The 24060-nt window shown below is 36.9% G+C and overlaps 1 pseudogene; it reads left to right on the forward strand.

Annotated features, from left to right (window-relative positions):
• The first annotated feature begins 2060 nt into the window (after positions 1–2060).
• On the forward strand, positions 2061–2827 carry LOC150063145 (ribosome biogenesis protein NSA2 homolog; annotated as a pseudogene).
• Positions 2828–24060: the final 21233 nt, after the last annotated feature.

Consider the following 24060-nt stretch of genomic DNA (forward strand, 5'->3'; position numbering starts at 1 on the left):
TGACTGCAAGCCAACCTTGACCATTGATAATGGTGCTTAAATCTACCTCATCTGCTGGTCTTTTCTGTGGGGTGCAGAATCGCTCCAATTAAGTTCCTTTGCTCTGTCTGAAGTGACTTTTCCGGGCATTAATTATAGCCTTATTAAGGTAAATGTAGCTGAATTTTGAAGAATTACCTATATTCCATGTAGAACACCTATATTTGAGAAGTAGTTCAGCTCCTACAACTTGGCAAACTATTGAAACATCTCACCAAATTTCATCCCTGAAGATTTTCTGGATAGAACAATGATGCTTTGTTGTGCATATATCTGATATGACTGGTTATAGAACTGATCCTTCTTACAAGAGCGTCTCACAGCCTCCTTTTTTTAAAATTTTTTATTGTAATTAATAAAAGGGTTACATGATATTTGCCAGATAGAAGGTGCATTAATTCACATACATTGATACCCTTTCACATGTCTTGGTACCCATTACCCTCCCCCCCAACCCCCCCACCCGTCTTGGTTTTCCCCCCTTCCCTATCAAATTTCAAATAACGAATACAAATAAATTCAATATATTAGATAACAAAGTGAGATACTGTAACAATATGAGATACCCAAGGGATAGCAAAGGAGATGAGAGACAACATAGTACATTAAGGACAACAATCATTCGTTATATGGCTTTTGTTTCAATATCCTGGAGGTCCTTTCAATTAGCTTCATACTATATCAGCCTCCTTTTTTTGAAAAGCTGCATCCTTGCATATAACCTGCCTTTGCTTTTCTTAATGAATAAAGTTCATTTATTTTGTCACTATCATAGTTGAAACATCTTAAATTACAAAGTTATTTACTCAGAAACACTTGGCTCCTTTTGAAAGTGTAACATGAATGGTTTAGCTATGTTATCTTCACTTTTGGAGTAGGAAATGATCCAGGGAACAGCCATGCAGTGGTCCAAGTCAAGCAGTTAGCAAATATTGTTTCTTTTTTATTAAAGAATTTATTAACATTGATTTTTACATCGTACTTCAAATGTCATGTTTAACAACAAATATTCAAGAAGGTAATCACTGGCACTTAAGTTTTATAACATAATTAAAATTAAGCTGTGTATTTGTATGTCATAGATACATATTAATCTATGTAATAAAACATTATGTCTATAGAGTATGTAGCCCATCATAGATTTTTATGTCTATGTAGTAATTGTTTATATGACATGGTTCAGAATTCTCTAAATCCAAAAACATTGTTATAATTTTCCTTCAGAGGCACAGTTCACACCAAATGCATCTTCAAGGTAAGATCTGTGAAACACAGCAGCTGATAAAGTGTGCAGTAGTATGATAGTCACCTACTAGTGTCTTTTCATCCAAAATACATTCTGGGACTCTAGCTCTACATCTCTTCCCTGTAAAACTACTATTTTTCATATCTGCTGTGGGGCTTTGCTTTGGGATGCTCTTTTTTTTCTTAATTTTTGTCATAGGACTTGATGTCTGGGCCTGGGTGTTGTCCCTGAGCTCTTCAGCTCAAGGCTAGTACTCTACTCCTTTGAGCCAAAGACCACTTTGGGTTTTCTGGTGGTTAATCAGAGATAAGAGTCTCATGAACTTTCCTGCCTGGGCTGGCTTTGGACAGTTATCTTCAGATTTCAGCCCCCTGAGTAGCTAGGGTCATAGGCTGGTAGCCTACCAGCACCTGGCTATGTAGGGCTTTGAACACTGAAAAGCACAAGTTTCTATTCAGCATATGTTTACATTGTAGCAATTGATTTCTGTAACTCATTCTAAGCCACTGTCTCTTACTGATGACTAAAGGCTGAATCAAAAAAAAATAATTTGCCTTCAGAGAGCCACAGCTATTCCTATGATTTGAAAAGATACATCATCTTCAGTAATGAAGTCCACTGGATTAGACCTCTGGGATATGTAAGAAAAAAAGAACATGGAAAAAGCTTTCCAGTTCTTGTTTGAGCAGAGGCTGCTCATGGGTATTTGAGACCCTAAACCTGACAGTTTCTTTTCCTTCCTGAGGCAGCATCAGGTGGCCCCCTGGCTGTCTACATGCCACAAAATGAATATATTGAATTACACCATAAATGCTATGGATATCATTTGGATTACTAGGAGAAGAAGAAGGAAAAAAAAGGGAACCAAGAGGCTTATGAACAAAGAAGGCAAAATAACAATAATAATAATAATAACAACAATAATAATAATGATTGGCCTGAAGGCTAAGCTCTACCACAAACAGAGTCATCCTGAGAAAATACAAATGAAAAAAGAAACACCAAACAAAAAGATGACAAGAAAACTCCTCAGGTAGCAGTACCTGCCTATCTGCTGGGCAGAGAAGGACAATCCCAAGCAAAAGTACTATCCAAAAATGATTAAACAAAAATGGAAAGAGAAGGCAGGAAAGTGCCCAAAGTTCATTCCCAGAGAGAAATAGAAGTATTAAAAGTTATTCCTTTGGGGAAGAGAAAAAAGAAGGCATGAAAGAGGGTAGTTAAGTCTGCTTTGTTGGAGATGGATTTATAAGAAAGCCTCCTCAGGTTGGTCAGACCAATGAGCTTCTGTTTCAAGAAGGCCCATGTAACACATCCTGAACTGAAATCCACCTTTTGCCTGCCAATACTTGGAGTAAAAAAGAATCCCAATCTCCAATTTTTACAACTTTAGGTGTCATTACCAAATGGACAGTCATTGAAGTGAAAATGAGCTAGCTGGGCTTAGTGACACAAGAAGGCAAGGTTATTTGCAGTAAATATGCCCAAGTCACCTACAATCCTGAAAATGATGGACATATCAATGCAGTCTTACTAGTTTAACAGACATTTCATACAAGTAACTCACAATTTTTGAAGAATACACACCAATCAGGAAAATCATCATCACTGTGTTGTTTCTGATTGTTAGCAAAGAGCCTTACTTATCTGAAATCAAGAAAACTAGTTACTAAATTGTAAAAATGAAATATTAAAATGGCCTATTTTTACAAACTGATATTTATTTGGGGGACTGTCAAGAGCTTACATGTTAATAAAGTTGAATGATTGAAAAAGCAAAAAAAAAAAAAGTGGAGAAAATCCAATCAACAAATTGACATGAACTAGGTACTTGTAGTTTACATTTGTCATCACTCAGGAGGGGTCTCAGATCTGAGAATTGTGGCTAGAAGCCAGATCAGACAAGAACGTCTTTGAGCCTCTTAGCTTCAATTAACCAAAAAAAAACAAAAAACAAAAAACCTGGAATTAGAGCTGTGGCTCAAGCAGTAGAGCACCAGGTTTGAGTACCAAAGCTAAAGGACAGTGTCCAGATCCTGAGTTCAAACACCAATACTACTAGCACAACAACAATAATGAAAATGATAATCATCATTTAATGATAATGATAATCATCATCTGAGAAGAAAAGAACTTTTTAACATCAAACCAATTTGGAAAGGAAAAGACAAGGGACTTGGTTACAGAAAGAGAAAACGACCAGGATTTTACAAAGAACCTACAACAATGGACACCATAGGAATTACCTTGGGGGTGATCTATCAGACAACATCACCTAAGCGGAAGAGCCAGACAGGATCCCAGACACATGTGCCCAGATCCTTCACTGTCCTACGGCCCTTGGGTCCCACCCTCTCCTTCTCCTTGGGTCTTCCTTTATCTCTCCATATTACAACCTCCAAGTCTCAGATGCCTTGACACCTTCTTGCTCTTTATTTATAGCTACACTCCAGGGTTTGAAATCCTGTCACTTCAAATTCCATTTTTAAGCCAATGCCTCTCTCCCATCCATTTCTGCTGTTTCACTCACTTTGATTTTCATATCTAGTTGCATTCCTCCATTGTTTCTGTGTTTCTCTAGTAATGACCTAACATATATGCTATATCCTCGTGATACTCACCTCCAAACTACTTTCTTGTCTGCATATTTTCTTCTTCAAAATAAAAAGTCACACTATCCACATGTACAATCTCAAATCTCTAGAACTTTGTGCTCATTTTCATAGTAGGGAATGATAAGAAGTAGCTACACTGAATAAGGTGTTACAGTATAAAAAAATATATGTAGGGCCAGGAGTTTGGCCTAATGTTAGAGTGCTTGCCTAGCATGCACAAAGACCCAGGTTTGATTCCTTGGTAACAAGTACATAGAAAAAGCCGGTAGTGGTGCATTGGCTCAAGTGGTAGAACTCTAGACTTAGAAAGCCCAAGGCTTTCAGGCTCTGAACACAAGCCTCGGACTTGGCCAAAAATGTGTGAGTGTGTATGTGTGTGTAAGTGTGTGTGTGTGTGTGTGTGTGTGTGTGTGTGTGTGATGAGCTTGAATTAAAACATTGGATTTGCAAAACACAGAATATTTTAATGAGCTACCATAAGTAATATTGAAAACATATTTTTGTTTGTTTTTTTAAATTGTAGTTAAAAGAAGGGTTACATTATATTCACCAGATAGAAGGTGAATTATTTCACATCCATTGATACCCTTTCACATGTCTTGGTCCCCATTTCTCTCCCTCCATCTCAGCCCTTTATCTTGTTTTCTTCCCTTCCTTATTGGACTTCAAAGACCAAATATACATATATACAATATATCAGATAACCAGGTGAAATACTGTACCAATATGAGATAACCAAGGGACAGCTAAAGAGATGAGAGATAACATAATACATTAAGGACAACAATCACTCATCATATGGCTTTTGTTTCTATATCCTGGAGGTCCTTTCATTTAGCTTCATTCTATATGGCCTTAAATATCTAGGTTTTGTTCTACTGTAAATCTCTGCTAGAAGAGCCCAAGGTTTCTACTTATTATGACAAATGAGGAAGCCATTGAGCCTATGTTCCTTTGAGTCTGGCTTACCTCACTTAATATGATTTTTTCTAAGTCTTTCCATGTCCTTACAAATGGGGCGATGTCGTTCTTTCTGACATCAGCATAGAATTCCATGCAAATCAAAACAACTCTAAGATTTCACCTCACTCCAGTTAGAATGGTCAGGATCAAGAAATTTAAAACAACATATGCTGGAGGGGACGTGGCCAGGAGGGAGTGCAAACTCGTTCAACCAAAAGACTAAAGCATAGATCTCCTCAAAAGACTAAACATAGAGCTCCCCTATGACCCAGCAATTCCTACTTGGCATTTGCCCAATCGTCCAGAAACAAGGACATACTAAATCCACTAGCACACGATGTTCGATGCAGCACTATTTATCATAGCAAAGATATGGAACCAACCCCGATGCCCTTCAGTTGATGATTGGATCAACAAGATGTGGTATTTATACACAAAAGCATGTTTTTTTTTTATGGATGAGCATCGGACATCTATGCCTATAATCCTTCTCATTACTCAGTTGGCTGAGATCTGAGGACTGCAGCTCAAAATCAGCTCAGGCAGGAAAACCAGTGAGACTCTAATCTCCAATTAACAGCAAAGAACTGGAAGAGGAAGTTCTGATCAAGTGGTAAAGCAGCAGACTTGAGCATAAAAGCTAAAGGACAGCTCAGATTCGGAGCCCCACTATTAAAATCATACACAGCAAAAAGTAAACATAATTAACATATTGTTTTTTTCAGTATGTATATTGTCAAGTATAAATAAGAATTTGACTCACTTTCTCAGTGGAGAGAAAATTGAAGTTCAGTCTGAAAAAAACTAAGACTTAATCTAGGATTTTTATTATTGCAAATGGTCTAAATCAAATACAACAAAAGGTTACTATGTATTCAGCTCATAAAAGAATGTGTCCCATTTTTTTTAGCTCTTTAGCTTCACATTGAGTAGATATTGCATGATGTAAATAAAGAATGAGAGGCATACAAAGGACATTGCATGGGTTCTCCATCCTCTGAGCTCCATGGGTCTCCTAAACAGTGAACTCGGCAGAACTGAAAGGTTTCTGAGGGCAGATGAATAAACCCAGAATAGAATTGCTTGTTTATTTAATAGTCTGCAATGTTATAAATATTTCATTGAACAACATTCAGAAAAGAATCGTCCTGAATGCACAATAAAATTCAACCAAGAAATAGTGTGCAGGAAAGCATTTCATTGGGAAAGCCAGTACCTGCTCTAGAGTACAAGCACTTTATCAAAGGTAGCCACAAGGAGAATGTGCTGCAGAGGAGCTCGGGTCCTTAGGTTAGATAAATATGTACCTGTACCCCTGAGTTTGCTCAGGGTTAGGTCATTGCACTCTTTTTACTTCCAACATTTGCATTTAGAGGATGCTTCCATTCACATAGACAAAAGGTTTGGAGGTATAGTAGTAGCAGATACTCCAACAACAAATATTGGAAGTTCTGTTTGGGGGATTTTTTAAAATGCAGGTTTCATACACAAACAATTTTAGTCATTAAATGATCCCAGGGTATTGTCAATTTCTATTCAACCTGTAATAATGGAAGGCAACAATTAATTGAGTATTTAATCTTCCTTTTGATTACCAGACATAGCTGATAGCATGCCATCTTATCCAGTATCACTTTCATCACTTTTTCATTCATTCTTTAGAAATACTGTGATACTTACAGGCCAAATTACACGTGGCTAGCATAGCATTCCTTGTGAAGATGACTTAGCTATTCTTACTCCCTGCAATGGAGCCATATTTAGGTAAGTATCTCTAATACCTCCAGTAGATATAGGAAGAGCACAGAATTTGGGGGCTATTCAATGGATTTATACATAATTATAGATCTTATTAAGAAATAAATCTATGTAACCATCAAGAAATTAAAGTTCTAGGTTACTATATGAATTGAAGCAATTAACATTACAAGTTTATTTTTCTCTGTAGATTGATGCATAAATGTTCCTCTCTTCACCTCATATTTGATATAGTCAGAAGTACTAAAGACTGTGAGGATCAGCGTCCTGCATCCCTGCAATCATGGTCTTGGAGGCCAAGCTGTTGGATGGTAGGAGAGAATGTGTGAACGATGATGAGGATGAGACCACCACAGAAGGTGCTTGTGGCCCCTAGTTGCATGTCGGCTCCATTCCACTCTGGCTTTCAGCCAAATTCAGCCAATGGGACGCCCATATCAGTACCAGAATCCAGAAGGACAAGATTGGTTTACATAGTAATTTTGCCGTTCAGGCTTTTTCCTTGGAGGACATCCTTTGTCAGAAGCAGGTCGAGCCCAAAGCAGTAGTGCACACAGGTTCTAGAATGACGAATTCTTTTACTCCTCCCTGGGCTTTGAGAGATAATGACTTTTTAGTCATTGTATCACTGATGTATTTCCCCAATTTAAGATTCTTAGCCAAACTCATATCTCTGTGAACAAACCCTTTATTAAACTCTCTTCAGTTGAAGTTTTTGAATGTCCTCTTGGACACACCCACCTGACAATGTCCAGAATATTCTCAGATGGCCAACCTAACCCAGGGGCTCTATTTGTGACCCTGCCATAGTCTCAGGACAGAACACTATATGAAGATCCCCAAGCTAGTCTCTTTTCAAGCTTCCTCCTGGGGACACATATTGATTTTCTAATACATTTACATAATTTGCCATTTTTACAAATATGCTTGCTGCCAAAGAAGCTTGCAGTATTCCTCGCATTGACCTGTATCCATGTGAAAAGGGTGATGTGTGTAAGAGTGGAGGTGTATAAGAGTTTGTCTCTGAAAAGTTTCCTAGAGATTTCCCTTTTCATGGAGGGTAGAGGGGTCACAAACAAATGACTGAAGTACTTTGCTAGTAAGTGAGGATTTGAAAGATACGCAAATATTTTCAACAGGAAACAGCACCTGAATCTACCTATGATTTTGTCTAAAGGAATATTTTCTGGTTTTCTTAAATCAGATCTTTTTTTCGCCAGTATTTTCTAAACTCCATTTGTAATCTGTATTATTTTTGTCCTATTTTATATCCAGTATAATACATTGGTTGTTGTTACAGTATACACAAAGTCACCCTTTATTTCTCTATTTCTAGCTTCTTATATTTCTACTGAACAGATTGTACTATTATAGTTATAGTATATTGTAGTTATTGTAGTTAAGCAAATTTGTCTCTTTTCCCAAACTGATCTAGAGCTCTGGTTCAAACTCCTAGTCTGAAATGCAAGTAATATTCTAGCCTCAGACTCTTGAGTGGCTGAGATTACAGGCAAGTGCTGCCATGACCAGTTTTTACCACTTCTAATATGCATTTAGATTGCTTTAGTATGCTCAGCAAATCCTGCTTCTTTGATTCAATTATAGATTCATCCTTTCCACGCCAGTAAATCTCATAGCAAATAGGATGAATGTAATAATTTTAAAATAATAATGCTGAGCTCCAGTGGCTCATGTCTGTAATCCTAGCAACTCAGGAGGCTAAGACCAGAGGATCCTGGTTTGAAGTCATATGTGGCTGAAAGGTCCATGAAACTTTAACCACCAATTAACTATCAAAAGGCTATAGCTCAAATGGTAGAGTGCTAGATTTTCAGCACAAAAGCTCAGGGGTAACACTCAGGTCCTTAGTTTAGGACCAAGAACCAGCAAAAAATTAAATATAATAATAATAATGTCTATGTGAAACACAATGTGATTATCTAAGTAAGTTGTCTGCCACAAAATCTTTTCAAATAGTTTAGATATTCAAAACTGAGGATCATCAAAAAAGAATCAGTAATGTCTACTTTCATCAGGTGTTTTTATTGTATCATATAACATGCATTATACCACTTAGTAGTGTGAACAATTTTGTTTGGTGGGCTGTGCCACCACCCCCATGTAATAAAGTCACTAAACTGTCCTTGTTACACGGAGTTACAGTTTTATACATTCAGATGGTGACGTGCCTCAGTGGAACGATAGAGTCAGGGGGTACTTACAAAGATGGGTAGATTCTGAACAGGGTTACTTTTAGCTGCATTAACTTGGGTAATACTTTCTCAATAATTTTTTCATCTTACTTGTATATATGCATATATATTTAGGAAAAAAATCCTAGACCTGAAAATAATATGTAGAATAGGACATAACCCTGAGTCTCAATATTGACAATGACAGCCAATGTTTCCTACTTTGAAACATTTTAGTGTATTAATTAATGTAATAATGCAGCAATGTAAAATTTGTTTTATAGAAGAATATGATTTCCCGTCATTCTATTTTCCCCCTCCAAACATTTCTATGTGTTTTATTTCCTAGAAATATTTTCCCCAGTTGACAAAAGCAACCAAAGCAAAGAAAGTTTACAATACTTGCCCATGAATGTATAACAGATTTATGTCATAAATAGGACACAGCCCTCAGTCTCTAGAGCTCTTAACAACTTGTATATAAAAACAACAGATTTGGGGGCTGGTAGTTTGGCTTAGTGAGAGTGCTTACCTAGTATGCACGAAGATCCAGGTTTGATTCCTCTGTACCACATACATAGATAAAGTTGAAGTAGTGCAGTGGGTCAAGTGGTAGAGCTCTAATCTTGAGAAAGCCTAGGCCCTGACTTTAGTGCCCAGGCCATGACTTCAAGCACCAGGACTGGCAAAAAGAAAAAAAAAATGAAAAGCAACAGATTTTTAAGTCACTATAGGACCAAGAAATACTATGCACAGAAACTAGGGAACGTTACAAAGAAAGATTTTTGGCATCTAAATGTGTGTGTTTACTCGGATGAAGTTAGGGCCAGACCTTGTTCTTCAGCTTTTTCCACTCAAGCCTGGGGCTGTATCACAGGAGCCACAGCTCCACCTCCAGTTTTCTGGTGGTCAATTAGAGAGAAGAATCTCAGATTGCTCCAGCTGGCTTCAAGCTGTGATTCTCAGATCTGAGCCTCCTGAGTAACTAGGATTTTCGGCACTGAGCCACTGACACTTGGTGACAGATGAGTAATATTAATAGTAAAATTAATTGGCATGCTAGAGAAATCATCTCTCTCCATTTTCTATACTATTTTCTGTGTAACATGCCATAGATTCTATCAAGTATTGATATGGATGAATTGGGGGAAGGCACTCCCAAGAGAATAAAGTGGTGGGGATTCATTTCCAAAACCAGACATATTTATTGTCAAAATAATTTTTGAGCTGTAGAATCATTTCGCAGAAAAGTGATAAGGGTTATCTCTGTGATAGTAACTCTATTTTCACCCCTCTGAAAAGACAAATAAAATAAAAACTTGAAGTGCTTTCATTCAAATCTGACTGAGTGAGAAGAGAATTTAAATTGCCTTTTTAAAATGTGTCATGTAATATCAGAGTCTTTCCAATTTTTTAACAAACAGGAAAAGATACATGCCTGTGATCTGGGGAAATATTCTGTTCAAATCCCTTCATTTTAGGACATTTTTTCAGACTGATAAGTTATTTCATAAAACTATGCTGTTGGTGGGGCTCAAAAATGACATAGTCCCTAGGAATCTGTGTCTGAAGCCTATAACCTCATCTACTTCAGAGGCTGATATCTGAGGACTGAAATTTGAAGCTAGCCCAAGGAGAAAATATGTAAGGGTTTTTGTTCCTATTAACCAACTAAAAGCCAGAAGTGGAGTTATTTCTCAAGTGGTAGAGTATCAGCCTAGAGTAAAAAAGTTAAAGCACATTGCCCATGTCCTGTGTTTAAGACCTGGGTAAGACTGGCATAAAAATAAACAAATGAAAAATATAAAAAAAAGCAAAATAATGTTTACAGATCAAATAATATATGTGTGTGTACATACTTGCTTTATATGTATAACTTATGTGAATCTATTACTTTTTCTGCACCCGATTCCAATTTCAAATTCACACCAAATTTTAACACCTGAAAATCTCCATTTGCATTTCCTACATTGGGAAAATAGAACAGGAAATGAAGACTAAATTTAAGGTTAAACAGCCACCAAATCAGGTACTGAGTTCATTTAAACCATCAGATTCACATTCATGATGCATTAATCTTACTATTACTGCTATGCAACAAGCTATAGTTTCTAAATCTGAAACAGCACATAGAAGCTAATACATTAATCCCCACTGAAATACAAGAAAGTAGAAGTTCTGTTAGGATGATTTTTCTTAGTAACCCTGGGAGGTTGGATTCAATCTGATTTATTTGAAAGGAAAGCCAATTTTCTCTCCAATACATGTTCCCACTTTTTATTCTCAAAAGGCCAACATTAGCATACTTGCCTTGCTTTGAATATCTATTCAGAATCTAGTATTCAGAATACTAGTATAGTATATAGTTTGGGGGCTTCAGGGATGAGGTAGAAGGGAAGGAAAGAGAAGTGAGGAGTTCAGATAGACAACCTTGGCTTACAAGTTAGCTGAGCCACTGCATACCCAGGGAGGCAAAGGTGGAGCAAATCCTCATTACATTTAATGTTTGCCATTATTATTATTATTATTATTATTATTATTATTATTATTATTGTTACTACTACTACTATTATCTTTGCATGGCTATATAAAAGATTTCAATTCAAGATGTCATTCTGTGATTAAAATTGTTTCTGTTTTTGTTCTTTGTCAGTCATGGGGCTTAACCCCTTGGGTCTTGGCTCTGTCCCTGAACTCAGCTCAAAGGGTAGTGCTCCATCACTTTGAGCCACAGCATCACTTCTGGTCTTCTGATTGTTACCTGGAGATAAGAGTCTCATGGCCTTTTATTCCCAGGTTGGCTTTGAACCATGATCCTCAGATCTTACCCTCCTGAATAGCTAGGATTATAGGCATAAGCCACTGGAGTCCAGCATTAAAATTGCATCTTGATCAATATCACCATTTTTGTCATTCTCCCCCATCTCCTAAACCCATCCACCCTCTGAATTTATCTTGCTTCATTTTCACATGAAGCACATTTTCACATTTAGTATTATGACTTCATTTGCCTACCTTTCCTCCCTCCTTTTATCTATCCACTCACCTTGAATTCACTCTTTTTTAAGTGCACAAACTCCTGCTTCTTGGTATTCATTTGATACTATACCATTGGTAAGGAAATAAAGCAGGAAAAAGTTACATTAAGTGAAGTGAAGTAAGCCAGAGCCAAAGAAAAATAGACTGCATAATTTCCTTCATCTGTGGTAACTAGCATATGCTTATAAATCTACAAGTGAAAACACTGAATGATTAATATATGTCATATATAATATATGCATATATGATATGATATCATATGATATGTACATGTTATATATGTACATACATATATTATATACGTACATGTATATGATATATATGCACACCCTGGGACATGATACAGGACCTAGACCTTCACACACTGAGTCCAAAGGGGGATATACATAAGACTGGTTGACGGTTGATGGGCATGTGGAGAAAGAGAAATCCTCCTGTACTGCTGGTGGGAATGTAAACTAGTACAAACACTCTGGAAGGCTGTTTGGAGGTTCCTCACAAAACTAAAAATAGATCTTCCCTACGACCCAGTCATACCACTCCTAGGCATCTACCTGAGTAGATCTACCCTGAGCATAATGACCCAGGATATGATAAGGACACCTGCACAGCCATATTCATCGCTAAACTGTTCACAATAGCCAAGTGATGGAAACAACCCAGATGCCCTACTGCAGATGAATGGATACAGAAAATGTGGTGTATATATACAATGGAATTCTACATAGCCAACAGACAAGATAAATAATGGCATTTGCTAGGAAGTGGATAGAACTAGAGAAACTCATGTTAAGGGAGATAAGTCAAGACCAAAGAAACAAAGGTACATGGTCTCCTCGATATGTGAGTATTAGATCTAAGCAATACAAGAGTGATGACTCAATACTCGGGTGCTCTAGGTCATTGACATGAATTTGGAGATATAAATATATCTACATAGAGCTATAGGTCTATGATACGATATATATTTTATAGGCAAAAATGATATGTTATATTATATAGATTGATATATATCTATGACATACAAAGATTCAGCTTAGTTTTAATTAGGTTCTTAAATTTATATGCCAGTAATTGCATATGGAGATGTTTTTCTTGAATACTTGTTTATAGAACATGACATTTGAAATATGTTGTAAAACTCAGTTTTAATAAAAAGTTTTAATAAAAAAGTGGTTAACAAAGGCTCAATAACGATGTATAAAAGATCAGTCACATAAAATAATATTCTCTGAAATGAACGCCAACAAAAGAAAACAAGAAACACTTTTAGTTGCCATTGTCCCTGGTTTTTATTTATTTTATTTTGATGGTTTTTATTTATTTTATTTTCATCTTGTTTGTTTGCACTTGTGAGGTTAAAGAAGGGCACAGAGTAGATGAACAGGGTCAACAGCTACAGCAGTGGTACTAGCCACTGTGTGGAAAATGAACTGCTCTTATTTCTTATTCAATTCTTGGTGAGGATTTTATTAATGAATTAACCATACTTCAAGTCTGCGCTGCAATGTCTCCCTCTTTTTGATGTCCTTCTTGATCCCTTGCAGTAGTATTAATTGATCCCTCTGTGTTTTTAACCTTCTTTGTTTATATTTTTAAAACAAAGTTTCAAAGGGAATCCCAAGTCTTTGAGATAAGGCTGCTGTAGGGCAGTGTGGAAAGCAGATGGAATGGAGAGGAACCTCAGGAAGGGAGGCTTTCTGCCACAAGGGAGCAGTGATGGGTAGGACAGGGACAAGTTAGCCCAACTCTTCTTCCTTTCATGACCCAGAGATGAGCAAAGATAGTATGAAAAAGGAGGGAAAATAGGTCATTATATACTGGAGCAGGCGCCTAGCAATAGTTGATGTTCCTGGGAGGCCTTCTGCTTAATGCAGATGCAGATGGACATGTTATTGAACCAATAGCCACAGGTTCTTTGTAGATCTAAAAATGGAAGAGACCCAATGACATTGCAGAGACAGTGGACATACCTCTGAGCACAGAGGGGAGAGTTTGGTAGGACAAGAAGTCTACAGGAAAAGAACAGACATAAAGAGTCTGTGCATGCTGACTTACCATGAGGCTCCTCAGGAACCTGAGAAACATAGGAAAAACCCATTTGTTTTGTGCATACAAGAAATATATATTTATGTGCTGTAGAAGAATATTGATTAAAGATCTGAGTTATTCAAAGATAGCCGAGATCCGTACTGAAAAGTGTGTTGATTAAAGTTCAAAAAAATATAAATAGCGCTGTTTAAGCTCTATGACAAACAAGGAGAGAGAAAGAAAGAGAATGCAAATAGTAAGCATAAGAACTTGGGAGATGGATTGTTCTGGTTTTTCATAGCAGCCCTAAAACTTCTAGTCCTGTGATTTGAAAATGATGCTAAAGTTCAGAGTCAGCATTTTCTTATTTGTCAAGAGAAGATGAAAGTTTATATACAACAATTCTTATGAATATAATGAGTAAGACTCTGAATGGTTTCCACCACATGTTCCATGATTATAAAAGTTGGCTTCAACCTTTAGCTGATAATACAAAACTTTGCCCACTTTTTCCATCTCCTGTTTTTCTTCCGAAACAGCTAAAACACAAATAAGCACCTTTTTTGGCTTCAGAGAATTAGATATGCAGAAGAATCAATTTGATAAGGGATTGGACATCCCCTATCTTTTTTTTTGCCGGTCCTGGGCCTTGAACTCAGCACCTGGGCTTAATGATAAAATCTTTGAGTCTGTCAGCTTTAATATTCTACATACATAGTCCACTGCATTCAAGGATAGACAGGTGTACAGATTGGTTTATCATGTGGGCTGAATAAGAGATAATCCAATGAAAACAGATTTATTACAGGTACAAAACCCTAAAGATACTAACATTTTGGAAAGGAATAATGACTTAACAATCTCTCTATGGGTTAATATTTCAGATGTGTTTATAACATAACATGGTACAAAATTGTCTAACAAGTGTCTATGATACGTCCGTTAGTATTTGTGCTTTGGAAAAATCAAATCACATTTAGACTTTCATTTGTGAGGATTATGAAGCATGCTTAATATGTGTAATAGAATATCATGTATCAAGCATTTTTATACAGCTCTTGCTTAAACTTGAAAATTTTGATATGTTTTTGCAGTCTTCCAACTTTTATAATCTTTGTAGGTACAGCTACATCTTAGTACTGTCCTTTTTATATGCCAGAGACAGTGGCATCTTGAAATTCCTCCATTTTGATGAATCCTTTGGTATTGTGTACTATAAACTATACACTGATGTTTTATGCATTATAAGTTACACTGCATATAGCAAAATAGCACTGATATTATGAAATTTTCATCTTTTTGTATTATATCCTGAAATTTATGTTGGTCTGTGGAAATAAAATTGATTTATTTGATTTTAGATATAGTACTCCATTGCAATTGTTAGTAAAATTACTTACTTATAGCTATACCAAGAGCAATTGACATCTTACCTATTTTATTTCTATATGCACTATTGCATAGAACACTTCTCATGGTTGTTTATATAAACCATTTTAAAGAAAAACTGTGTATTTATTTTAATAGGCCTAAATACATCCAGTTGGCTTGTTAAAATGCTTAGATTGTTTCAACTCCAATACATTAAAAGCTTGTAAGTTGTTATTCCCAAATTTAATACAAGAAAAAAAAAGCTAAGTAAGCAGGAAATCAATAGCAGTTCTTTAGCTTGCAAGAGAATTGAGATCTGAAGAAAATAGGAAATAAAGAGAATCACAGCCAATGTCAGCTGACCTGGAGGAGAAGCTACTAAACAAGAACCATCCATGGGGCTCAGTGGCAGGAGCTCCCCACATTGCATGCCTTTCACCTCTATAATCCTGATCAAGCAATGAGCTTCAAACAATCAGAACCCTGAAACGCTTCCATCTCTCACACAGGGAGGAGGGAATACCTACTCTAAGATACATCTAGAGTATTCTCTGTAACACAGGTAGCTTATGTAGCAGCAAACAGTGTTCTTGAGCTTTATCTTGTTGAGATAAGAGTGTTAGTCAGAATTCTGCTGTGGCAATTAACTACAGGACCAATTTTGCTTGGCCAGATATGAACATCACCACTCTAGTCTGTGGGAAAATCTAAGGGCTGTTTGTGAGGATCTGGCCACCATTTCCCTCATTATATTTTGACAAACTTGGGCTACCAATATCACTGGAAATAAACTTTACAACTGGATTGGGGCAAGGAAGGAATTGTGGGGAAGGAAGAGGGAGGGGGAAGGATGGGAGAAAATGAGGGAGGTAACAACAATTCAAAAAGAAATGTATCCATTACCTTATATAATTGTAGCCCCTCTGTACATCATCTTTATAATACAATTAAATTTAAATTTTAGAAAAACTATAGAATGGATTTTACATAGAAGAGCCTTGGGAGTTGAAGATTCTTCCCTGACCATTCTCATTCTTCTTTGTAACAGTTTACCCTCTGGATAAAACCAGGCAATAAGAGGCTCAAAGATTTCATCTTAATTTTGAGTAAGTTTTATAACAATAACTATGCCCCCTCCTTCAGATGAAAGATTGTGGTAGAGATAGAGGAGGTATGAAGGCAAAAGCTGAAAGCATAGGTACTGGAAGAGAATGTCCTGATTTTGTAGAGATCCACCCCCAGTGCCTTGGGAAGAAGTACTTTAGACCTCACTACTTACAAGAAAGGGAGAGGTATGAATGATGTGGAACTTCAGGATTTCTCCCTTCAGATATTCCCAGCGAAATAGTATGTGTTCTTTCATGGCCATTTGCTAAATTTATGCTGAATTTCTACAAATGTCCCAGTTTACTTTGGATATAGAATGCCTCCTGGACAACTCTGACCATGACTTGACCCATAACACCCTTAACCCCACTGAAGACTCTACTGGAAACAACAGAGGAAGTCCCAGGCACTGTATTCAGAGCACCTCTGCATGTCTTTCTACAACACTCCTACCAAATAACCCCGTAAGTATGCTCTGGGTCCAGTGAATACCACCAGACTGAGGGTTTGGACATATAGAAGGGGGCCATCTATACTGCATGACCTCTTGTTCTCCCTTCAAATAGTTTTAGCATTAATTTTATTCATAAAATGAGCTGAGAGACATAAAGTATAGCCAGCTATGCAACCACATTGGAGATAGGTTCACGTGTCTGTCTAAAATAACATAGGTTACATTGAGGGTACAGGTGGGCAATTGAAACAGTATTTTTTCCTCAGAGTCTCATACATTCTTATGACTTTTATATTTGTGATGGCAGGCTACTAACTCATCTATCCCAAAAAGCAATGAGCTTGTTTAAAGTAAATGTCATCAGAAGGCCATGGAGCACTGAGATAACTCAAGATGTATCAGTGTGGGGCTGTCCTAGTTACTGAGGGTGGGAAGGATTTCCAGGAACACAGCTAAGCTGGATTTCCTGCACAGCCCTTGGAGAATTTTGTCTACAAGAAGAGGCACTCTTTAACTTTAGCTAACTTGATTAGTGGTACTGTTTTTGCCCCGTGAATCATACATGTCAATCTCTCCTCAATAGTCAATCTGTCCACCTGACAATTACCTCTGATCTTTCTCCTAGAGTCTACACACTACTAGTATTAACCCATTGAACGTCAATGTTTGACTTCAACATCCTCCAACATAGAGGATAGGATTGAACTTACTATCTGCTGCTTGAAGTCTTGTTGTATACATGTCTAAATAGACATTATATGGAACAGTCTTGTGAGATCTGACCCTAGCTTCTGTTTGGTAGATGAAGCAGTGGTAGATATTACAGCAAACTATTGATAAGAATTCTTCAAAAGCCAAGATACATTGAAAATGTGTGGTTGGGATTTCTAGACTTGGTTCTCCTTCCCTGGCCTCTCCTGTAGTTCTCTATTTCTTGATATCAGAGCAGATGGCATTCTTGTGATCTTTTGGCTATTGTTTAGTTAGTGAGCAATATCTGGAAATGAGCAGTTTTGATACAGCATGAGATGATTTAAGCAGTCTCCAGAGTTGTGTACTCGTGGCTCATGCCTGTAATCCTAGCTGAGATCTGAGGATTTAAGTTCAAAGCCAGCCAGGCCAGGGAAGACCATAAGACTCTTACCTTTAAGTAACTAGCAGAAAACTAAACGTGATGCTGTTGCTTAAGTGGCAGCGCACTAGCCTTGAGGAAAAAAGCTTAGGTCCATCTCCCAGCCCCTGAATTCAAAGCCCCGAACGAACAACAACAACAAAAAGTTTCCAAAAAGGCATAATAGGTTACCTAAGTTGGAGGTTTCTCACACATCAGAAGAACAGATAGTGGATACACAGCATGTATCTATGGAGAGCTTTGTTGCTCATGTATGAGCCCAGAGAAAGGGAATTGGCTGGGTCATGAATTCAAGATGCCTTCTGTCCAGAATGTTTGTCTATGACCCAGACGTGTGATGTCTCTGCACAACATTTACAAAACATTTAATTTGTTAAATTGGAAGTAGGGTAACATCTTGGATCCTTCCCAGTTCTTACCAGAATCATTTTTGCCTAGAAATAGGGTAGGCAATAACTTACCTTTTCAAGGGAAGAGGACTTTAATGCGTTGTATTCAATAAAGTCCAGGTTTAGGAATCTGTTTCAAAAATGCCTCCCCTTGCACCCACTAAGCAGTCCTCCCTGCCCTCACATCCTTAGCTTCTGTTGTCTTCAGTATTTTAGACCATTTCTTTCACTTATGAAACAAGTGTTATGTTGTTCTAGTTCCACACTGAATGAATGGTGTCATAATTTTGTATTCTCAGGTGACATCCATTTTTCTTATGAACAGTAACTTTTCATTAACTCATTATATTTAGATAGTGAATGAATATATAAATTGAATCATGACAAGTTCATGACTAATTTGAGGCCTAATAAAATAGATTTGGAGTTGACCCTCTGCAAGTTCCTGTGGTGATGTTCACCTTATGAGTTTGTAGTGTGTCCAACGTTCCTTTCAAGGTACAAATACCAGCCTTTGTTTTATGGATCAAGGTAGATCATTGACTTTCTTGATTTATTTTTAATTATGAGACTAGAGAGAGGTTAAGGGATCTTTGTTATTGTTCTTTGGGGTTTTTTGTTTTGATTTTTTGGTGTCCATTTTCCAGAGGAGGTGCTGGGGCTAAAAGTTCAGGCTTCAGCATTGTCCTTGAGCATTTTGTCCAAGGCTACTGCAATGCCAGTAGAGGTCCACTTCCAATTTTTTTGGTAGATAATCAGAGATAAAATCTTTTGGAATTTCCTACCTGTGCTAGAGTTGAACTACCATTCTCTGATCTCAGGCTCTTGAGTACCTAGCTTACAGACGTAAGCCACTATCATCTGGCTAATATTTCATGTTTAATATGCTTAGGGGAAAGTGACACACTGTAAAAATACTGTTTTGATTCATTAAGCAATGAATATTGAATATATATCTGCAACTTAGAAATCTACCCTGAGCCTGTGAGAAAATGAATGAGTTTCTCCCTGCCTATTGTCTTTATGGTGTAGTCCTCAAATTTTCCATGTCAAAACAATGTGCTATTTTTTCACCTGGAAATCTGGGGTGACTTCCTTGATCTTTAGTAATCAGTTCTTCCAAATTAGAAAGCTACTTCTTACACCTGACACTCCTTTTCCTCATCAACGGAGTTCAGTTCTTGATGTCCTGATATTTACGTCATTTTTATTTTTAACTCCCTCCATCCCTGTCAATCCACAGCCTCTTGCTGGAATCTGTTTCACCTTAGATGTGGCACAGCCTTCTGCTGACTTACTGTGTCCTCTCTATTCTATTTACTGGCTACAGAAAAATAGACATGTATTAATCTCTCCTTATCTTCAGGAGAGATACTTCAGTAAAGCCTGAAACTGTAAATAGTACCTATCCCTAGGTATCCTGTACTTTCTTTAATACATAAATACCAAGAATAGCACTTATTTTATAAACTAGAGGCAATACATGGTCAAAATTAATTAATCACAAAATAGAAAAATTACTAAAATGTACTGTAGGGAAAGTTTACTTTGTAAAGTCATTGTTAAAAAAAGAATTATTTCATCGTAATTACTGTGTTGTCACAATGATTGAACTGATAATTCACAGGGCTGCAAGGGACTGGTGGGAAAGTAGTGCAGACACAGTGTGAATGTGCCTGAGGAAAGGATGATTCGAGTGCCAGTTGGGAGGGAATGAGATAGCAGAAGATCTTATTGTGCAATATAGAATGAATTGTATGCAAATTTAAAACTTAGGAGTTAGCAATTTCTGGAAATTTCTATTTCATTTTTTAAATTATTGCTGACTATGATAACAGAAATCTACCAAAATAAAATTGAATAAAGAGATAAGCTAATATTGCTCCTCTCATATACATTTTCTGTTAGCAATGTCTCCTACAGCCTGCAAATTGGAAACTTAATTGCTTAACACAGCTAATGAATCCCTTAATAGTGGGACATTTGCTTATTTCTATACTTGCATTTTCTATGAGCTGTTGCCCAATAATGATGCCCAGACAGAGATTTCAGTATCTCTTTCTTTTTCTTTGTATAATTCCTTACTCTACTCTCTTATTCAGTGGGCTGGTAAATGTTTTCCCACTGTTTCCAGGAGATGAGGCAGAAGTGGCATTTCACTATAGATATTTTTCATAATGATATTATATGTATTTCCTATATTTCAATTTAACAATATACCAATACTGGAGTTGGGGAGACTTAGCTCCTGTGAGGCACTGAATCCAATATGATAGTGCCTTAGGAAAGAACTACACACAGATCAGTGTACCAGTGAGATAAAACTGGAGTTGTAGAAAGGTGGCTTTTATGTGACACCCAGCCACAATCTCACCTATATACATGTGCACACTATATAGTTTCAGACACTTGTAGAACCAAAGAGTCTGAAGGCAGAGATCTTTGTGTGTTTTCTGCAACAGGAGAGGCCGTCTTCTCATTTTGACGATGGCAGCCATAATTCCTACCCCACAAAGCAGGGTAGCTAATCAAATGCAAAAAGGTATGATAAGATGTATTAAATTCCCAAGTGCTAAACAATTTATTAAATTCCCAAGTGCTTTGAAATTTGAGCTATTTTGTCAGTTGTTGTTTCACTTTTTTCTGTTTTTTGTTTTGTTTTGTTTTGTTTTACAATATCTGCATCCTTTGCTGTAGCTATGAAGCTTGTGGATTTTTGGTATGCTTAAAATCAGAAGTTTCTAGACCCTTATTCACTTTGAGTCAAGTCTGGGATTCTAGATCTTTCTTTAAACATATGGCCCTGGCCATTCATTTTCATTAATCCATGCATTCACTCATGCACGTGTATGTTGTCATTTGACATTTTGTGCTCCAAGTATTGCTGATGAAGTCATCATTCATCAAACTGATCAGAGCACAATAAGAAGCAAGTCACACCCTTGATCTTGGGCTGACAAGTCGTGAGTGGGAGCAGGGTCTGGTGGTAGACAGGGAAGTACATTTCTATAGTACATTTCTATAGTACATCTCATTGGTATATTTCTATTTGTAATAAAACCTAGAAAAATGCCAAATCCATTTTGTTTGTCACTGGCTTTCTTGGGCAGCTTCACTGTTTTCATCTTACTGTGATCACACTTTCCTACCTTTTTAATTTGCATACAGACCTCTGGAGTACCAAACTCATTTCCTGAGTGCTAACAGTGCTTTTTAAATCTTGATAAAGGCATCAGATGATTTTATTCTACTTCTGGATTTAGATTGTCCCTTAGGATCCCATGTGTGCATTTAGCTTTCTATTGCTATTACAAATATCTGAGGACAATAACTTCACAGACAAAAAGCATTGTTTGCACATAGTTGTGGAAGTCTGATTCCATGATCAATTGACTATTGTTTTGGATCTGAGGTTGTGCCACACAGTTTTACTGGAATAGCAAAGCATGACTGCTCATTTTGTGGCCAAGAAGCAAAAGACAGAGATGACAGGACCTCCTGCATATCTCCACAAAGTGCTACCTCTCAGAATTTCTACCACCTTCTAATATTCAAATACTGCATATAAAATTTCTATACACAGGAAGACATGAGAAAGGGTATCAATGTATGTGAAATAATGCACTCGTTATCTGGTGAATAGAATGTAACCCTTGTATAAAAAAATATATGGAAAAAATAAAATGTTGATGCATGAAAAAAATTCTGTACACAGTCCTCTGAATTATACTCTTTGAGTTCTCCCCTGGATCCACTATATTTCAGGTAATACATGTGTGAATATTTGCAAACCCTCCAATGTACTTATTTATATATTTATAAACTAATTCTAAATTCTACAAATGAACAAAATCGTGTAAATTGTTTTTGTCAGTGGTGGGGCTTGAATTCAGGTACTCTGTGCTGAGCTCTTTGGCTCAAGTGCTCTGCTAATTTAAGCCACAGTTCTACTTGGCAGTTTTCTGATGGTTAATTGGAACTCAGAGTCTCATAGACTTTGCTGCCTTTGCTGGCTTTGAGCTTAGATGCATAGGTTTCAGCCACCTGAGTAGCAGGATTACAGGTACAAGCAACCAGTGCTGACTAAAAAATGTAATCTTTATCTTTCGGGGCCTGACTTACTTTATTGAACATAACTTTTCAGGTCCTTCAATTTATTTGCAACAGGTGTTACATCATTCCTTTTATTAGATGAATATTCTATTTTGTATATATACCACATTTTCTTGATCCATTTATGCATTGACAGGCATTGTGACTGGTTCCATGCCTTGGTTATTTTGAGTAGTGCAGCAATAAGTATAATTGTTCAGGTGGGTTTACTATATCCTAATTTGTAATCTTTGAATAAACCCCCAAAAGTGAGGTTTCTGGATCACAAGGTGGCTCTTTGTTTAGTCTTTTGGGAACATTCACACTGCTTTCCAGAGTTGTTGAACAGGTGTACATTCCCACCAATAGTGTAAGACAGTTCCCTTGTGCTCTCATCCCCATCAGCATCTTCTCTTCCTTGCTTTCTTGATTTAGCTATTCTAACTGGGATGAGGTAGAATCTCAATGATTTTTAATTTACATTTTCTTTATGGCCATAGATGTGGAGCATTTCTTGATGTCTGTTGAGCCTTTTTACTTCTTCTTCTGTCAGATCTCTTTTTAGCTCATTGGCTCATTTATAAATGGGCTGTTGTATGTTTGGATTTTATGTGCTTTCTCCTCAATATAAATTGCACATTACTCTTTAGGCAAAAATTCTCCAATCCTTTTCTTTTGAATTCTTTTTCTTTTGAATTCTTTTCCTTTCCTTTTGAAAGATCTTTCCAACTGCATGTTTCCCTTGTTGTTTCCTTCTTATTAGAAATGCAGAATGTTACTTAAAAAAAATACTAGAAGGGCAGGAAGTTTAGCCTAGTAGTAGAGTGCTTGCCTAGCATGCACGGAGACCCAGGTTTGATTCCCCAGTACCACATGCATAGAAAAAAGCCAGAAGTGGTACTGAGGCTCAAGTGGTAGAGCTCTCGCCTTGAGAAAGTCCAAGGACAGAGCTTAGGACTGGCAAAAAAAAAATACTAGCAATTGAAATAAGCCATGCTTTCCTATGGAAAATAAACAGAAAAAAAGAATGTAGTTTCTAAAATTGATCTTCTTAGAAGAAATGAAAGTACAACATTCTGTATCAAATTATATTCTTACTGAATCTTCTCTATGTTCATACCTCTCCCTATACTCAAAAATCTCATTTTACATGAAAAATCTCATAGTACATGAATATGTACTACCTTGCTGTGGAAATATAGTACTGATTAAATCATATAGATGTACAGAATCATAGAGCTGACATAGACTAAACACTGTGCAAATGGGGCTATTAATATCGAGAGATGATTGACATGTTGCCAAGATGACATTGAGTTCAATCTCTCAAATTCTTTGAAAACAGACCTCTGTGCACATGTATTTTCAGAAGTGGAGTGTAGAGTATTCCTTAGGTGTTCTCTTTCCTTCACCTATCCACACCTTGGGACATAACATTTCTCAGAGGAAACACTGAATCAGAAGTCCAGCACTCAAAAGGTTTGCCAGACTTGTGACTAGCTCAACTCAAGAGAAAAAGATGAAAGTCAATAAGTTGCCTAAAGAGCTAAGACAAAGTATAACTAATATCAAACAGTCACACATGGTTTCTATGATTTATTTTCATGGAATGAGTAGAAAATTACATTTTAC

Source organism: Megascapheus bottae, chromosome 5 (assembly GCF_031878675.1).
Source record: "Megascapheus bottae isolate mThoBot1 chromosome 5, mThoBot2.hap1, whole genome shotgun sequence".
In the NCBI taxonomy this organism is placed as follows: Eukaryota; Metazoa; Chordata; class Mammalia; order Rodentia; family Geomyidae; genus Megascapheus; species Megascapheus bottae.